The sequence below is a fragment of the Notolabrus celidotus genome, chromosome 11, assembly GCF_009762535.1.
Source record: "Notolabrus celidotus isolate fNotCel1 chromosome 11, fNotCel1.pri, whole genome shotgun sequence".
Lineage (NCBI taxonomy): Eukaryota > Metazoa > Chordata > Actinopteri > Labriformes > Labridae > Notolabrus > Notolabrus celidotus.
Window position 1 is genome coordinate 15,357,831 of NC_048282.1, and position 18,265 is coordinate 15,376,095.

At 39.1% G+C, this 18,265-nt stretch overlaps 1 protein-coding gene across 2 annotated transcripts in view; it reads right to left on the reverse strand.

The window, feature by feature from the left end:
* Positions 1 to 18,265, reverse strand: part of LOC117822098 (TOX high mobility group box family member 2-like) — a 124,531-nt gene that overhangs the window by 82,829 nt on the left and 23,437 nt on the right. The window contains exon 1 of one of the 2 annotated variants that reach the window (XM_034696738.1): positions 247 to 337. The exons of the other annotated variant lie outside the window; for it this stretch is intronic. The gene's annotated coding sequence lies outside the window, so the exon portion shown is untranslated. Of the gene's footprint in view, positions 1 to 246; positions 338 to 18,265 lie in introns of those variants that run through there. 2 annotated transcript variants of the gene reach the window in all.

Below are 18,265 nucleotides of genomic sequence, written 5' to 3' on the forward strand. Positions count from 1 at the left end.
AAGAAAAAAGACTGCCATTTTAAAGCAAAGAAACCAAACACATGAAAATACATTCTTTCAAAGTCAAGTGTTAAACACAGCTGTTTGGCAAGTACTTCTTTTCTAAGTCAGATTTAGTGTTAATAAAGTTCCTGTCTCCACTTAAATTTTACAAGTTTTGATGTTACTTTGCTTGAAATAGTTTTAAAAAATCAAATAAAAAAAAGAAAAGAAAATGTACAATAAGAGAAAAAAGTAACCACTTACTCTGAAGTGCAGAAAAACACGCTTCAAACTGTGATCGCTCTCAAAATGTGTAAAATACAGTCTGCTCAGAATGAAACATGCACAAGGAGGTTTAATCTTGTATTGCCATGCAGTTGCAGATGTGTGTGCACATAGAAGCCACGGCTGTGCGAGCTGCCTCTGACAGCTCACTGAATGTGATGGATAGCACACCCTTGCCCTGTGATGTGCATGCACATTTGATGTTGAAATGGCCTATCCATGGGACCATTGTCTTTCAATCATGTCAAGGCAAAGTACAGAACAGAGCACATTTTCTGCTGCCTGGTGTTATTACTATGCCACAGTTTACAGCACAATCCATGCACCGTGGCTGCACAGAGATTCTCTTTATTCTCTTGATGCTGTTCTGTTCTCTGACACCTAATGCTGTCTGTTTCCTGATTAATCAGCATTTAAAGCAGTGATAGAATATTCTCTTTATCACACATTAGCAGAGCTGCAGACAGGCCTTCATTGGATGGACCTGGATGTGAATAAACCAACATGTAACAGTGAGAAGGGTACAATTGTTTTCAGACAAACAGTGACAGCAGCATCTGCCCACTGCTGCGGCTCTTATGTTCCCAACCTTCAGAAACATAAAAAGCTGGTCATTATTCCGGCAGCTCTATTACGTTTCAGAGCCACCTCTTTATTTCACCGTGCAGGCCTTCACTTCCCTGGTAGGCACAGCCTGCCACACTCTGCAGCCCAGCACACAGAGGGTTAACCACATGGCTCGGTGCCATGGCTTCATGGGAATGGAATGTGGAGTGCTGTGTGTGCAGGGCTCCTTTCCCAGCATCCCTCACTGCCTAGGCGCATGCTAATGATCAGTATTATTGAAGCACAATTGATGGGCTAGCAACCAAACAAGAGAAACTAATTACTACTAAGGCTTTATTGTCCTTTAATTACTGAAGCTCTATGGCAATTAGTGCCGCACAAAGACACAGGCCTACTTTAATCTCAAATAAAATGTGATGCAGATGAAAAAAATTTGGAAGATGAAAGGTAGATAAGATAATTTGGCTGTCGGTTTCGTCCTGCAGAAATGATGGCTGATTTGAGGAAAGCGTGGGAGAACAAAAGAAATGCTGAGGGGTGTGTGAGTTTAAACCTCAAAAAGCATCTCAAAACAGAATCAGAGTGGGATATTTGTGTGACCTTGGATAGATAAATCCTAAAAAAAAAAAGTAAATGCTGAACGTGACTTTCCCAAAGTCACAGCAGATAAAAGTAAATCAAGCCTTCATTTTGTGATGTCATTGAATTATGGCTTAAAAGCTGCCATCACAATAAAGAACTGCCACTTTTATTTATTTATTTAGACTCTTATGAGAGTTTTATCTCACACTACAGAGAAAACTGTGCTGTCCATAGTGTTGTGCGCATTGTTTGCAGGGTTTATGTTGCACTTTATTGAACGTTGCTAGAGCACAGCTGACTGTGCATAACATTATTGTGATTTCTAACCAACACAAAATATATGATCTCAGGTTAAATGCAAGTTGAAAACACATTATCTGTGGCTTTATTTACCTTGGTGCATTTAATTTTGTCATGTTTTCTTGAAGCAGTTGTCTCTTTCATTCTGAAAGCAATGAGTGGCAGTCGACTTAAACCACTACATCCATGACAAGTTTATACATTATTTAAGCATATTTAAAACTTTAAATATTGACGAGGCAACCTGGATTTTAAGTGACTATTTTCTGTAGGTCTTTATGCATTGAACTGTGATAGAAATACTGACAGTTTCTTGTCGACTTTATCAAAAAGCCTTGTACCAAAAACAGAAAATGCATAATATTTCCTAGATCAGTATACAGCTATGTGGGTGAAAGTGTAGGTGTTACGAATACTTGGAAAAAAAAGGCAATTTTTAATTTTCTGAATGGATAAAGTTCTGCAGAACTTATTTATATTTTCTGATTGTGAGTGTTTGGCTGCCTGCCATTGGAGCTTGGGTTTTAAAACTTAGCAACCAGCCTCAGATCTTGTTTCAAATTGAATATTAGTTTGTTACCACTTTCCAATAGCATTTTGTATGCCTATATTTCAGAGAGGAATCTGCTCTTTTTTGATTATGTAATATATGTTTTGTTAGAATAAAGAAGTAGAGGATATTTTCTGTTTCAGGAGGCTGTATAAATAGTCCCACAGGACTGAACTCTTTTTTTAAGGATTAAAAAGGATTAAAAAGTGAAATGTAGGCTCTGAATTATGTTGTGGGATACGTTGACAGTAGATTTGAATAACAACAGATGACTTACGTGTCCTCACTCACCATTTACAAAAACTCCAGTGTTTGTTTCTGATCTACATGACACACCCAGAGATGTGCGGGACATGTTGTGCTTTTATCTGTTCATGCAAACTGTCATACCTGAAGGAAGCTACGGTACAGAACATTCAAATGATACATTAGGTTAACTAAGTTTGTCTATTCACTCAGGTTATTCTAACAAAACACATGAACCACTCACTCAGGTTATTCTAACAAAACACATGAACCATAAAGTTGTAGTAAAACTAGTGCCCTGTCTGCTGGGTATGTATCTGTCCTGCGGTAATGAGGACATTTGCGGCTAATTGTCTCATTGCAAAGACATATATATGCTATCTGAGAATAGGTGCATTTCGACCAAGAGTTCCGGGGTCTTTTAGCCCCCAGAACTACTTTACCCTGAACTAAAAGGTTCCTCTGCCCCTATTGTTGTCTGCGAAAATTATATTAAATAATATTTTGAAAATCTTAATAAAAAACTAAACTAGTATGCATTCCCAGGAACTCCCTCTGTGTTTCAACAACTGTGTAAACTCCACAAACACCGTTATGTTCAGCTGAAAGTCCCAGGACCTTTGAAAAGTACTACCCCCAAAGCAGGGGCTTTTCAGGGGGGAGATTATCTACCCCTGAACTAAATTTAGACCCTGGTTCCTCCTGTTGAAAGGCATGTAGCTCAGGGGTAAAGTCCCTAGTTCCGGGGTAAAGTTCCTGTGATCGAAAAATGCCTAATGATATCTTTCAATGTAAGATAACCTCTCTCACTGTTTTCCTTGAATGTTGCTGCTGATGCAAAAAGTCTGATCCATCTATTTGGGATTCCAGAGACAGTTCGGGACTTCTCATAACAAAGCTTGGGACTCTTACCTGGGGGAATCTTTTAGGACTGTTTTCTTGCTGACCTATGACCCCTGTGCAGGTCATGCCGACCTTGCTTGTCTCAGAAGGGCATGGGAACCAGCTGCTTGTCATGAGTGTGTCAACAATCTGCTCCAGGAATACAAACAGCAGTTCAGATAATGATTCTGGGACCATTCATTGAGCTGAGAACAAAAGAATGGGTAGTAATTTTCTGTTTGTCATTTCAGCTTTGATAACACAGTGACACATAAACCAGGGACTTTCTTTGAACATTTGTACTGGAATAGATGCAGAGATCCTATAATATCTTCAGTGCAGCTCTGCAGACAAGGAGGTCACGGCCTAGTTTACTCAGAGGTCAGCTCCCATACTCTGCAACAGGACTTAAAGCCTGTGACATCTGAACCACTCAAAGATTATGTCCATGTGTGTGTTTTCTCTTGATTAATTCCATACATGGAAAATGCTGACTCTGTAACAGAAGTCAGATTCAGTACAATAAATCTGAGCATGCTCTGAAGAAAAATGCCGGAATATCATTTGACTGACATCATGTCCTCATTGTGTCATCCACTTTGTAAATCACCCTGAAGCATAATTAAGGGAAATCACTGCAGGGCTTACATGCATTGACTCTTGATTTGGTAAAAAGAGACATGTATACCTTTCCCCTCTGCATGAAGGGCTGCAGGAAGACAGAGAGGCTCAGTGAAAATGGAGAGCATACTTGTCAGTCTGACCACGTTTCATTTAGCACTTCATTTCAAGGAAATTCTAGAGACTCTTCTAATTGCCTATAGCATTTCAGCTCTCATTTGAGGGAGAATGTATTGCATTCTGCAGGAGCTTAGCTCAGTGTCATTAAAATAGCCAACATTTGCACATGATAATGTCAAGTGAGTTAAAGTTCCATAAATTTGAGTTGTAATGAAAAAGTCGACAGAGTTTGTGTTTTTTTCAATGCTTTTTTTCTGGTTTGCATGATAAAAACAAGTTTGAGACATTTTGTCAGGTTTATATATTTTTTGCATTTCAGGCACAGTTAATTGCCTGCAAATGACAGAGTGCATGTTTAATGCACGTGTAGGAAGACAGGACTTATTCTTATTTCCACTAAACGAGACACATGGCATCATTTGCTTGGGTAAATTGTTTGTCATTCAAGCGGAGGAATTGTGAGTCATTCCTATATAAAGAAATTCAAGCATCCAATCAGGGTCCTTTTCACATGAGCAATTAGGATTCTTTTTGAGTTGCTCAAATTATAGATGTTTTTACCAAGTGGGGAAAAAAGGGAAAGAAATAAATGAGGCTAATTTGAATTGAGGCATCTTTTTAATGTGACCTTACGGCAATAACAACCATTGAATGCATTTTATTTTCCAGCGGCTGCACATTTTGGAGTTTATTTGGTCAAAAGTAGACATTTTATGTTGTATAATCCCTTTTCAGGAGTTGTTAACCTTCACAGCCTGGTAGTTAAATCAACTATTTCGGCACATCGGTAAATGATTTGCATCATTTTTGTTAAAGCCTTCTCCATTTTCACTTTCTGTTGATGTCCACACATGCAGATCCTATGTAATCTCTATCAGGCATGTTGGTGAAACAATGCTTTAGCTTCTCATGTTCAATCCTCTGATGAAACAAAGCACACTTGATTATTATCAGGGCTGAATAATGATGCCTGCATTGTCCTCTATCCAGGTCCTGTAGGCTTTGAAATAAGAAGAATACATTTCTTAAATACCTTGAAACAGTTAGCACAGACTCACACCTGTGGATCAACTTTGAAAGTCTTATTTAAAGATAAACTGTATATAAGAAGAGGACATAACCTCATGTTTAAAAAGTTCAGCCAAATCAAATGTGCTTTAAACTATTTACTTGCTTAAAGCTCCAGTGAGGAACTTTCTGTGTTGATTTTGCAGTCTCCTGTGGACAAAGCAGTACACACTTTATCTCTTTACTGATCTTGAACTGTACACTTATGTAATGCTAACAAAAAAAGTCTCATCTTGCTTTTCCTGTCAGTCAAATGTATCACTCACAATGAATATTTACTGTGGAAAAAAGAGATAGACTCAAAAGAGACTGTTTTCACAGTATTCTGTTCATCCTTTTGTCTGACACCTAACCCCTTGCAGCAGTTACAGGCATTCAAACCTGCGATATCAAAATAGTAAATATTGTTAGTGATGTTCTTGTTTGCTTTTACATCTGGACTTGTTACCCAAAATCATTTTCTTTTCAGTTTATGGTCTCAATTCTGAGTTTTAATTCTTCTACAATACATCATGATGTTAATTCTCTTAATAAAACACACAATAAAGCAGGGATCCATAAGGCTGTATTTTACAAGTCTATACCATATAAGCAACCATGACAAGACTCTTGGAGGGTGATCATTCTCATCCAAATATGGTCATTTCTGGCTATGAAAAAATCAAGATACCAGAAGTCAAAATGCCAAAATCATGTTATATATGAGGTGATCTTTTATGGTGATATCATTCAAATTGTATCAAGCATACAGGATGTTCAAATCACACTTAGAATAAACTATTCAATCGAGAAAGTTTTAGAAGATGAACAAGTTAATATTTCACCTAAATATCAAATCAACAGACAGACTGTATTTTTGAAGCCCCCCCCCACCAACATTAAACTAGCCTCTGTCAAAACCCACCTTTGAACCGATTCTTCAAACATTACTCATAATATTACTCTAGCAAGGTCCCATGAGTTACTTTCAGGACTTACAGGTTAGTCCTTTTTTACCACCCCTTAAACACAATAGAAAAAAGGAAATCTGTATCTGGCATCCTGTAAGGCTGTGTTTTAATGAATGCTAAAAAATATAGCATCTTAGCATATGCAAGCGCTAACTCGCTGTACACTGCAGTATAGTAATAGATTCATGTATCTACTTCTCTTATGAACTTTCTTAAGAGCAACTTAAAGAAAAGCATTGCAAAAAAGTATTGTTGAATGAGGTCCAGTGTTTTTCTCATTTCCTCATCAGCGAATCGCTGGCTGATCTGCATGCTGACTTCAAAGGATGAGTAGCTTAAGCCTCAGTCTTTTGCACAAGTCATGTTTACCATTTTAACCCTTTCTCAGTTTAAAATGAGTAAGTTGGAAATATAATAATATCACCCTGCGTGTTGTTTGATAGAGTTATTGGAGGTTAGCTCACTGTGAGTTTGAAGAGTAAGCTAGCAAGAAGATAAGAGCTAAACAACAATTTATTGTGAAACATATTTCCTTTGATAAATCCGCCACTTAAAGCTGCTGTTGGTAGGAATGTTGTAAAAAACTGTAATTTTTCAGCTGGGTTTGGAGAAAAGGTCATAATACCCATCGGTACTCATCTGTAAGTGAAGTAATTTGAGATTATGTTATGTTTTCCAATGCCTTTGTATCAAGCAATGTTATTATTCCCCTCGTTCCTGTTATCACGGACCAATCAGAGCTTCTCCCCGACCCTCTGTCCTCATTGGTCGAGTGGCGGCCTCACCATGTCGCCCTGTTTGGCTGGGAAGCAACTACTTCCTCATAGAATGCACACAACGATCTTTTGTGGGCTGGGTTACGGGTGGTGAGAGGAAATCTGGTGGGGTGGGGTAGTGTTGACATTCAAAATCTCTCTCCGAACTGATGTTTATATCACGGCTACCAACAGCAGTTTAAACATTGTCTGAATATATCAACAGAAACTCTACTGAAAGGGTTTTCCAACAGTCAAATACTGACATGATGTATGCAATAGGAATTTATTTATTCAAAATAAATATTGTTTACTGGGCAATACAGGAAAATTTTTTGAATATTGAACAGACTTTTTTCAGTTTACAAAGAACACAGAGCTTAACTGCTATCATTGTTTTGTTCGAGTAGTTTGAGTGGTAAGTAATTGTTTAAGTTGTATCATTTTTGGGTGAAATATTCCTTCAATCTACGAAGTTAAGAATCAAGAAAAATGGCCAATTAAAGGACACGTTTCTTAACACATAATCGTCAAAATCAAAGTAAAAGTAAAAGACGAGAACTGAAAGGCCATTTTAGATTTATCAGATGTTTTACTGATGTGTCAGTAAAGGAAACATGAATCAAGAGTTGAGAATTAATTTATTATTTCCATAACTCAAGGCTATGTTCCTAATGCCTCTCACCTTGGCTTCATAAAGGGACAAATCATTTGATGTTAGTACTCTCAGGTGGTGAGAATTGTTAGTGATTACAAGATATGTGGGAAAGAAAGTATTTCATGGTCGTTCCATAAAAGACTTAACTGCTCATTCTCATGCTTGTTACATACCGGACAAAATACTGCAATTTTCCACTGTGTACACATCAGAGTCATTGTAAAACAACCGAAATCAAACAATTCAAGCTTCTGTGAAGCCTGCTGATGCATTGTATGTTTGAAAGAGAGCCAGTCTGTATATTTTTCCACTGTAGAGTTTCTTGTTAATCTCCATTTTCCTCCTCTCCTGGCATTAAACAGCTGGAGGATTTAAAAGAGAACGTTACGCAAGTTTGACCTATTGCAGAGAAGGTGCCTGTTGGGAGGCCTGAGTGCCTTATAATGTATAAGTACACTTAGTACTGACGTTTTGAACCTCTGTCCGCCTGGAAGGAGTGGCATTGTTGCAAAATGGAAAGCAGAGTGGAGAAAATAGTTTCTGGTCAGATCCCTTGAGAGATTGGAGATTAGAGATTTTATCTGTGCTACCTTACAACAGGATGAGGATTTTCTCCCAGAGGCAGACAGAGTTGAGCAGAAGTCGATGTACTGTATGGCTCTGTGTCGGACATGACTGTCTGTATGAATAAAACATGGCAGATGAAAATGCTGTTGAACACACTTTGGGAACAACAATATCCTTTTAAGAGTAATTTCACTGAGGCTGTGCGTCCTCAGCAGCCTCTGCCCTTCTTTCTTCCTTCTCTACAGACACAAACAAACACACACAGACGCACATTTTCAAGGGTGAGAGAATGCTTCGTTGCTATTACCACTGAACACAGAGGCTAGGGGAAGGGAGAAGAAAGAAGGAGGGAGAGGGGGAGGGAGGGGATAAAATCCATCAGATTTGATGGCATGGTGATGTAGATAATGTTTTCTCTTTTCAGCTCTGCTCTCAGAAGAGAAGGCACAACACAACCACTTTCACTCTCTCACACACCTTCTGTTTTGAATGAAAGGGAGCACAATGTACTCAGTTTGTGTGTCTAACATGTCGCTTTGTGCACAAACACCATGCCCTTTTATCTATCAGAATGGTTGCCTCACCATTATGTGATTTAATGGTAAAACACACATTCTCTTAATCCTGCTGTATACACCACTCTGGCAGAGGAGTCAGGCTTATATACGACAGGAGGAAAAAAAAAGAACATAATTATCCAGTTTCTCATCTGTTTGCACAAATACGACAGAAAACCCCTGAAAAAGCATGCAATGCTACGGTAATTTGCCGCACAGAAACATTGGAAAACAAATGCTTTCAGGAAATGTAGATGGGTTTTTAAGGTCTGAAAGCCACAGCTGCTTGGCAAGCAGAAGCTGCCTCCTTTTGTCTTTTATCTTCTTCTGTAATGTGCACAGGTGCTGCTTAATTCAATTGGAGAACGTTGCCATGGTTTTACATTAATATATTTCCATGTTACCATTACGACTGTTGTCATGGAGATGATAGGACCTATTTGAACTGAAAGCAGAGATGGTTTTATGGGGGTATTGCGCTCTCTCTCTCTCTCTCTCTCTCTCTCTCTCTCTCTCTCTCTCTCTCCTCTCTCTCTCTCTCTCTCTCTCTCTCTCTCTCTCTCTCTCTGCTTCTCTTTTTCTCTTTCTGTCTCTCTTCCTCTTTCATTTGCTTGCTCCATGTCAAGTCACATGGTCTGCAGCCAGATTTAAAGCTTGACTTCACTGTTTATTTTCCCCTTTCATAAACTGGGTCTAACTCTCTGAAACAGAAGATGCATTTCAGTCGTACCTTGCAAACAACAAATGTTCTTATTTGTGCAAACATGGCTGATTTGTGTGCTTGGTGCACAAATTAAATCCTGCTTGTGCAGAGGAATCATTCAAACATGTGACATTGTAAAGAATTTTTTTTCGCTAATGTTCCCATTGACTTTTTTCATTGCCACTGCACCCATGTTGATTGAATGTGTTCTGCCCAGAGAAAATGGCTACAGAGGAAAATAAACAGGCTAATCAGGCACAAAGGTTGGGCTGTACTGGAAATAGAATTTACTCAAAATCAAAACAACTATGTATAATGCAGACACTTTTTTGAACATAGCCTACTACCAACGTCTAATCGAGACACGGTTATTCCAATTAAAGTAATTGCACACTTTCATAAAATCAATACCGTTCCCTGGTACCGTAATTGCTTCTTTCAATCAATTTGATGCATTTTCTAGAACAAAAGGCAAAGCAGGGGTATTCAATTTACTCAAGCATACCAAAGTTGATGGAATGCTTGTATTGGCTATTAAGGCACTGGTTGTTTTCTTCTTCTTAAGCATGCCAGTAGAATATCTTCGGAGGCAAGTTCAAAGTCACCTTGTTATCTCTGGGTTTTGTCTCTGCTACCACTGTAACTCATTATATCTGCACGCACAAGAGGAGAAACATATTAGTATCCTGGTATCACAATGAAATGAGATGCAAAGTGTATCACAATATGCAGCAAGTTTGTTGAAATCGACCTTAGTTTCTGCTAATGAACGTGCTTACACACACAGACATGTATACACACACATAGAAACACACACACCTTGGTTGAAGGTCCAAACAGATCGAGAGAAAATCTAACAAAAGCCTCCATGAGAAACTGGGCTATTCTGACAGCTTTGATCCATCAGCAAACCGTGATGCAAAGCAAACTCAAATGTGTCCTACTTTTCTTTGCATTGTGTGAGCTCAAAATATTTTCCACATTTTTACACATATACTGTATTTTAGGTCGCTCTCCCCTCAGTGCTGTTGTGAAATGGAATAATTTAGAATTAGAAATGGGTTACAGTCTGTCTCCCTCCCTCTCATTCTGTTTCAGTTGCACACACACTTAAAAGACACACAGAGACACACACATGCTGTACAGACAGACAGACAGACAGACATGTTTAAGCTACCACCATTTTCTCTTTTTTCACTCATTTCATTCCTTTTTTTATATGAAACTCAGCGCCGCAGCCAGCTTTCTGCTATTCTTATACAAACACAAAGTGACAAGATGGTTACTCTATGCGCACACTGACAGTTCATTCTGGACTAGGAAAAATGTCAAAAATGTTTAGTCATGGCTGAGTGGACTTAATTACCGTCCTCTAGGCTGCCTCAGAACTCAGTGCCACTAATGGTCCCGAGCTACAGATAAAATTCCATTTACAGGAGCGTTGCGGCCACAAGATCTGATTTGGCCAATATGAAATATTTACATTGATGTAATTAAAGTGACAATGCTTATCAGCCACGCTGGCTCCAAAAAAAGAAGGAATTTCACTGTTTAGATAGATATGAAAACAATGATTATAGACCTTTAAGATCAAGATGAGATTAAAATATGGCTTATGTTCAGGAAGAACTGGAACAGTGTACTGAATGTGTGAACTTTTGTGGCCATATGTACACACACAAAGTGACCTGACTTTTTTGAGTGGGGGGGCCCAAATGTGGCACTTACTTATGGAGGTATGTGTGCAGACACACACACACTGATCGCCATCTACTTTAACTACTAACATTACATATCATACAGATGTTATATTCCTTGGAACAAGTCCACTAGATAAAAAACAAAAGAGTGTGGCACCATACAAATATTTCATGCTTGATTTATTTAAGGATTCAAAAGGAGACTAATCTTTAAAAGTCACTGCATTAAGTAGCATCATAAGAAATGTGCTGAAATGTCACAGACGCTACTGGCAGTGCTGCCTGCTCAGATTTGAACCTGTTTACCTCTTTGGAACTAAAAGGAAAGAAAAGTGCTAGGTATAAACTTTTTGCCCAAATGCAAAAAAAATTTCATAATATGAACTCAGCAATAGCAATGTTTTTATTTAACAGCTGTAAATGAAATCAATCAGAGGAGCTTCAATCTCAACGTCAGCTCATCATTTGATTAGACATGTTATTGTGGCAGTACACCTGAATATCCAAAACTTTTACACTTAGTAGTGTTGCTTGCATTGCAAGGCTCAGATTATATACTAAGTCACATTTTTTTGGTAATCTTAATGCATGATGGAGGATCACCAGTTGAAAATGTTTTCATGTACAGTTGTATGAAGTACTTTCCAACAGTTAGTGTGCCAAGAGGCAGGTGATGCTGGTCAGCATGGAACGAAAGCAGACATTGAGGCAGAAGAACATATACTGTATGGATCACTTCTGCATATAATGCAAATGCGAATTGGCTTTCTGACAACAAAGTAAAAGTCTGAAAATATTCTATAAAGAGCATACACTCATACTTATATTATTGTGCAGGTTGGAATTTCTCAAAATTAGCTAAATTACTTGATGGAGTTAACCCCCTCTGCAGCTGTTGATAGCCTAGCTTCCGAGTTGGTTCGTTTTCAACAAAGGTGCTGAGCTAATCAGCATCTGCTGCAGGTAACACACTTCCTTTTTACAGTACCTCATATAACCCTACTAGAAAACCCCCCAATTATCCCGTTGTGGTGTCATTGCGGGGGTCATATAATATAAAAACAAAGTATTATGTCAGTTTGCAGCTATACAAGCTGCTGTATGAGATGTAGGCAGAGTGATGCTAAGAGCTAAATGCTATCATTTTGAAGCTAATGCTCATAATGATTTAAGCTTGCAGTTGCTTAATGGTATACTATTTACTGGTGCCAATTTCTTCCATCAGAGAGCTCAAATTTGCTAATTTTCTGTGATTGGCCGGTGCTTCTTTGCTGAGATAGGCTGGTTTACTTTGCCTCAAAGATTGCTTTCAGGGTTTTCTAACACAATGTGAGAAGCACTTTATTCCAAAAGCCATGCGGATGGTGGATCAGGAGATGGCTATTTGTCTAAATAGTTCACAATCACTTGTTCTTATAATCTTTTCCTTAAAGGTGACATATCACGTTTTTTTCATCAATATATATTGGTCTAAGAGGTCCCCAAAACATGTCTTTAAAGTTAATGCTGATACCTAGCCAGGTAGTATATGTGACCTGTTACATATCTTCACTAATGGCCCTTTTCCACTACACAGTTCCAGCCCTACTCGACTCGACTTGGCTCTACTCGGTTTGTGTTGCGTTTCCACAGGCGCGGTACCTCGTGTCAGATACCAGTTTTTCGTACCTGCTCTGCTATGGTTCCAAACGAACAGAGCCGATACTAAGGTGACGTCGACGGACTGCCGGCCACTGATTAGTCAGAGAATGTCGTCACCGAAGAGTCATGAGCGTGATGCCAAACACAGGAATCAAACCCGCCATTTAAAAAAACCCGACATCAGTACTGTACAATGTCTGCATGTAAAGTTTCTCCGTGGTTTCTCCTCTCTCGCTCGGCCTGCGACAAAAAGCCAGAGATCGAGCAGCAAGTACACCATTACCGCCATTTCCTCCATTGTTTGCGATTGTTGTGTTTGTGTCACGTTCAAAATGATGTGAACGCAGTTTCGCACAGCTGTGTTATGACACCCCCGCCCACCGTGAGTCGGTACTCAGGCTAGTGGAAAAGGTACCGAAACTGAGTAGAGTAGGGCTGGAACTGTGTAGTGGAAAAGGGCAATTAGTAAGGGTTTCTGTTAGATTCAGGCACCAACCCAGGAATGTTAAGTTTAGGTAGCTTACCCAAACTACTTGTTTATGTCTACAAAACATATCATGGTCTGGTTTAAGATCGGAAATGAACAGTTACGCATGTTTTCACACAGGACAAAATAGACTATAGCTCTATAGCTAAGGTCTATAGCTAACCTGTTGTATTTAGTCAACCACAGCACAGTAGTTCTAGCCTGCTCTCACTGGAAGCAGTAGTCAGGCAGAGCTCTTTAGGGAAAAAAACATTCTGCTTCTTATCACGTTATCATAATTTTTATCTAATTTGTAACACCTTTAAAAACAAGGGTTTTCAAAGTGCACATAAACATAGAAACCTGACAGAAAAATAGCAAAACCAACCAAAGAACAAAACTGCAGAAGATCATCATAGTTTGTGTATAAGCATACTAATATTTACATTTTCATCCCAATCCATCAAATTGTTGCAGAGATATCTTAGTTCTAAAAAAAGTGTTGTACTGACCAGCTGTCATGCAGAAACATATGGCTAGCATGGCTTAAAAATCCATACAACATGTATAGTATATAAATAAATGCATGACTTGATGAAACACACAGGCTGCCACTGTTTTCACACTCATATATGAGGTATTGTGTGGCCCTTTATGCCTTTTAACATCCTTTACATCCATCATGATAAAATGAGTTCATATGCATCAGTGCTAACATAATGGTCTTAAGAGGCTGAGAGAGAGGCTCACCTAACATGCAGGATGGTACAATGAAGAAGAACCCTCTGACATTAATGAAAATGTATACCATTTAAAAGTAGAAGAAGCAAAGGCTGAGAGGAAGACCGAGCATTATTTATTAATAGTAAATGGCTAAGTGACTGGCTGGTGATGGTATGGGCTATTTTCATACCGTCCCTGTACACATGGTGTTCTCTCTTTGTTGCCAAGTTTTTGTTAAGGAAGGAAACTGCCTTATTATGTTCTGCTGTGTTGGCTTTGTGTTCAGTGCTTTTGGAAAATGATTGGCCTTTTTTCCAAAAGGGTTCAGCGTGTGAAAATATGACTATAGAAGGCTGTTATATAATGAAATGGCCAGCCAAATGGAAACACAATGGCTGTAATTACAGATTCACATATATGATCCTCATTTTTGTAGGTATCTTGATGTGAGTGCTCAGCATGGATTACTTGGAAAACTATGGTTAAAAATGAAAAAGATAACTGGAATCCTCAATAGTAGTTTGAAACATAGCAACCTTCTAGGTTGATAGGTCGTACTGTAAGGGATGACTGCATCAATCAACTCTAGTGTGAGAAAATATTTTGTCCCAAAGTTACATCAACACATGCGAGTGTTCTTGGCTGTTTGACCAAAACCCCTGTCATTTTCAAGTTTTAAAATAATATTTAAAATTCCTCACTAAATGTTGTAATTTGAGGTTATTAGAAATAGCATGATTTGTTACTGTTATTCAATGTTACAGCAAACTTGAGCTTATGACTTTGAAGAATTATTGATTTTATTGATTTTATTTGTGAGTATGGTCCTTCGCAATGTAGTAGTATGCTCAAAAACATGTTGAAATAATTGTGTTGTTTAATCCATCACATGCAGAAAAGTCCATCTGAATACTAAAGTATGCCCAAATTTATATTTCATAAAATGCATTGATATGGGTGCAGTCTGCAAAAAAAATATACATTCCCTGTGAAGACTTACAGACAGGAGCGGGCAAAACAATGCACAGTGATTCCAACATTATAACTTCCTTCTACATCGTAAAGTTGGATGGATATACAGTCCTCGTCACAGTGATTGCTGGTTCAACACCCGGCCTTGACCATTTGCTGCATGTCTTTCCCTCACTATCTGCTGCCCACATCCCTTGTCCTGTCCAATTAAGGCAAAAACTCTCAAAAATATAACTTGAACAAATAAGAAGTTGGACGATTTTCTTTCCACTGTAGTTTACAGGCTGCATTTTTTTGTTTTGTTCAGTGCTTGATAAATTTCCTCTATTTTACTGTATGGGACCGTGGTGTTTGACCATAGCAGGGAAAACTACAGTTCTTCCTTGCACTTCATGCAAATCTTAGTGCTGATTTAGTGCTTGATTTTGAAAGTGGAAAGTGAAACTTTCGGAATCTTGAGCCGCTTAAAATCAGCATCTGAAGGGTTTTCACTTTGATAGCAGCCAAAGCTTCTGAAAACTGTCTGTGTCTGTTACAGCAGGCATTCAGTGTCAGTGGAATCATAGAGAACAGTGCTGTCTGGAAAGAGGACACAAGACACAACTCCAGAGTCCATTCTCTTTCTGACAAGTCATCTAAATATTTTAACCACCTCTTTACACGGCAGGTTTCTATAAAGCAGGTTGTTTTGGTGGAAACAAAATATTTATTGAACCAATAAGTTGATTTTGATACATGAATGAATATTTTTGCAATTTTACTTCACAGTTTTTCTGCATCTATATGCTGTTATGGTAAAAAGTCTTCAGTATAGAAAACTTTAACATGTTTGAAGAATATTCCAAGCAATTGAGAAAAAACTTTATTATAAACAACACTGAAAAAAGGTTGTTGTTTTCTTTCATGGTAAATGTTAAAAGGGTATGAAACAGGTTCCTGCGATAGACTGTGCTGCTGCTGCTGCTGCTGCTGCTGCTGCTGCTGCTGCTGCTGCTTTAAAACTGTGCCTTTTCCCTCCTCAGCCCCAGTTTTACAACTCCATATTTACCTCAGTGATACTAACATGCGAGCGCCCTGCTGTGCACTGTCTTCATTCTCTCTCTCTCTCTCCCTCCTCTCTGCTCTCCCTCTCCTTCCTCATCTCCCTCAGCTTGTAACCTGAATTCAGAAGCGCAGTGGTCCAATCGATCACAGGGAGTCCTTTTTTTTCATCCCGGCAATTTTCCTCTGAGGAAAGGGGGAATCATGTGAGCTAACAGTGTGGAAAATCAATGCTCCACTGGCATAGAATAACTTGGAGTCTGGCTGGCAGAGAGCACCGGGCTCCATGAGGCCAGTTTGAGTGATAAAGCCACCCCACGTCCCGACTCTCATCCAGCATGATATGCAGCTGCTCCTGCAGAGACACACTCACTCTGAACACTGGGTTAACAGTTTTATTCCCCAAATCCTGTGGATTTACAAGGTGCATGCTTGTGCTATGAGGTTTTGTGTGCATAAATGGCTGTGTGAGTAGAAAATGTGTGCACATGTTTGTAGAAATGGCAGTGTTGTATGTGTGATATAAACGTGTGCACCACAGGGCTGTATAACCTTAAAACTTGTATACTAGTCTGACCTGCCCAATTTTAAGAAATACCAGTCATGGCAGAAGGCTGTTAACTGATGTGTCTGGTGCTGCTCAAGGTTTCTGCCGGTTAAAAGGAAGTTTTTCCATGCCACTGTTTCAAAGTGCTTGCACCTGATGGATTAATGTTTGGTCCCTGTGAATCATACAACACAAAGTAGGGTTGAAACCTGCTATGTGTGTGTAACTTTTATCATGATTAGGTGAGTTTCTGAGTTTTAAAAATATATTCATTGGTAAAAACTCATTGTGCTTAGGGTGTCAGTTTTGCTTTGTAGTGAAAGCATACACTCCATAGACAGAGGCTATGTTCCTTGTCACAGTGGTCAATGACTCAATAGGTTGTTTGCATATGACGTCATATCCGTTGCGTGGCAGTGGCGCGAAATGCAGATGGGTGTCAGGAAGTGATTTGCAGCAGACTGCGCAGACACATCAACACAAGAAAAATGCCTACGGATTGCATTTTTTACGGTTTCCCTAATCGATCAAACAGGGAAAGTCGACAAGTTTTTATCGTGTCCAAAAGGGAGTGGTTCTCAAGGGGGGAAATGCAAAAAACTCTCTGAAAAAAGAGGAAACAGTGGATAGCAAACCTTCGTTTATGGTCAGGAGGAGTGGAGTCGGTTTATGCCCGAGAGTGTGTGCTGACCACTTTGTCCAGGGTAAGTTAAAGTAATGTATGTATGCTTCATGTATGTCTATGTTTAAGTAGCTAACTCCTTCCATACTTTGGAATGTTATGTTTTTCCCATCTTTGTTCTGCTGGAGTTTTTAAACATTAACGACAAACAAAAGTTAGTAATTGGTAATGCTATCCAGATAGCTGATTTCAGTTATTATTTTACTTGCTGCAAACTACTGTTGACTGGACCGTTGAGAGTGGTTAACCTGCGGTAAGTAAACAAACGTTAGTGTTGATAGCATTGTGGCTAGGAGGACAATTCATATGGAAATTAATTGAAAAAAACTCACCCTGGCTTAAACCTAACGACAATCGTTGAGCACCTTGATACCCAGGTCGTGGACCCAACCACTCAGAAAATTGTGAGTCTCGAGGCTTTTGAACACCTTCATTTGCTCGGTGGTGTAAAATGAAGTCTAGAGGACGAGGTAGTTAGTGATGTCAATGGCAGACACATTTGGACATAAACTCGGGTCAGCTAAAAAATTGGAAGTCCTCATGAGAGGAGGATCTCTTCCGACATAATCCAGATTTTTTCCGGTATCGCTGTCTTATTATGGTGTCTTGAGCAGCACATTATGGGCTTTCCTCGGTTGCATCCATTCTGAAATGTACTTCCTGACCCCCATTTGAATTCCACACGTCACTTGCATGACGTTATTGCAAACAACCTATTACCAGTCTCAACTGCAAATTTCCTGCCTGCCTTCAGTTGTCCTGTCTAATGAAAGCAAAAATTGACCCCAAAACAACTTAAAAACAGACTAATAGTGTGCAACATCACTCCGAGAGTGTGTATTGTCTGGCTTTACTAACCACCCAGTTGGGTTGGGTACTTGATTCCGATTGGTCAAAGCCCCTCAGCAGTGGTATTTGATTCTGACAAGAGAGAGGAACATCAGGGGCAACCTGGACACACATCAGATCAAATCAACCCGCAGGAAGGAGTCTAGCATTTTAAAAGGTTTACGATTTCACCACTTGTTAGTTTCTAATAGTATCAGTGAACAACAGAGGGGATATTTTAATTATTTCTCTCAATTTAGAATGGAGGTTAA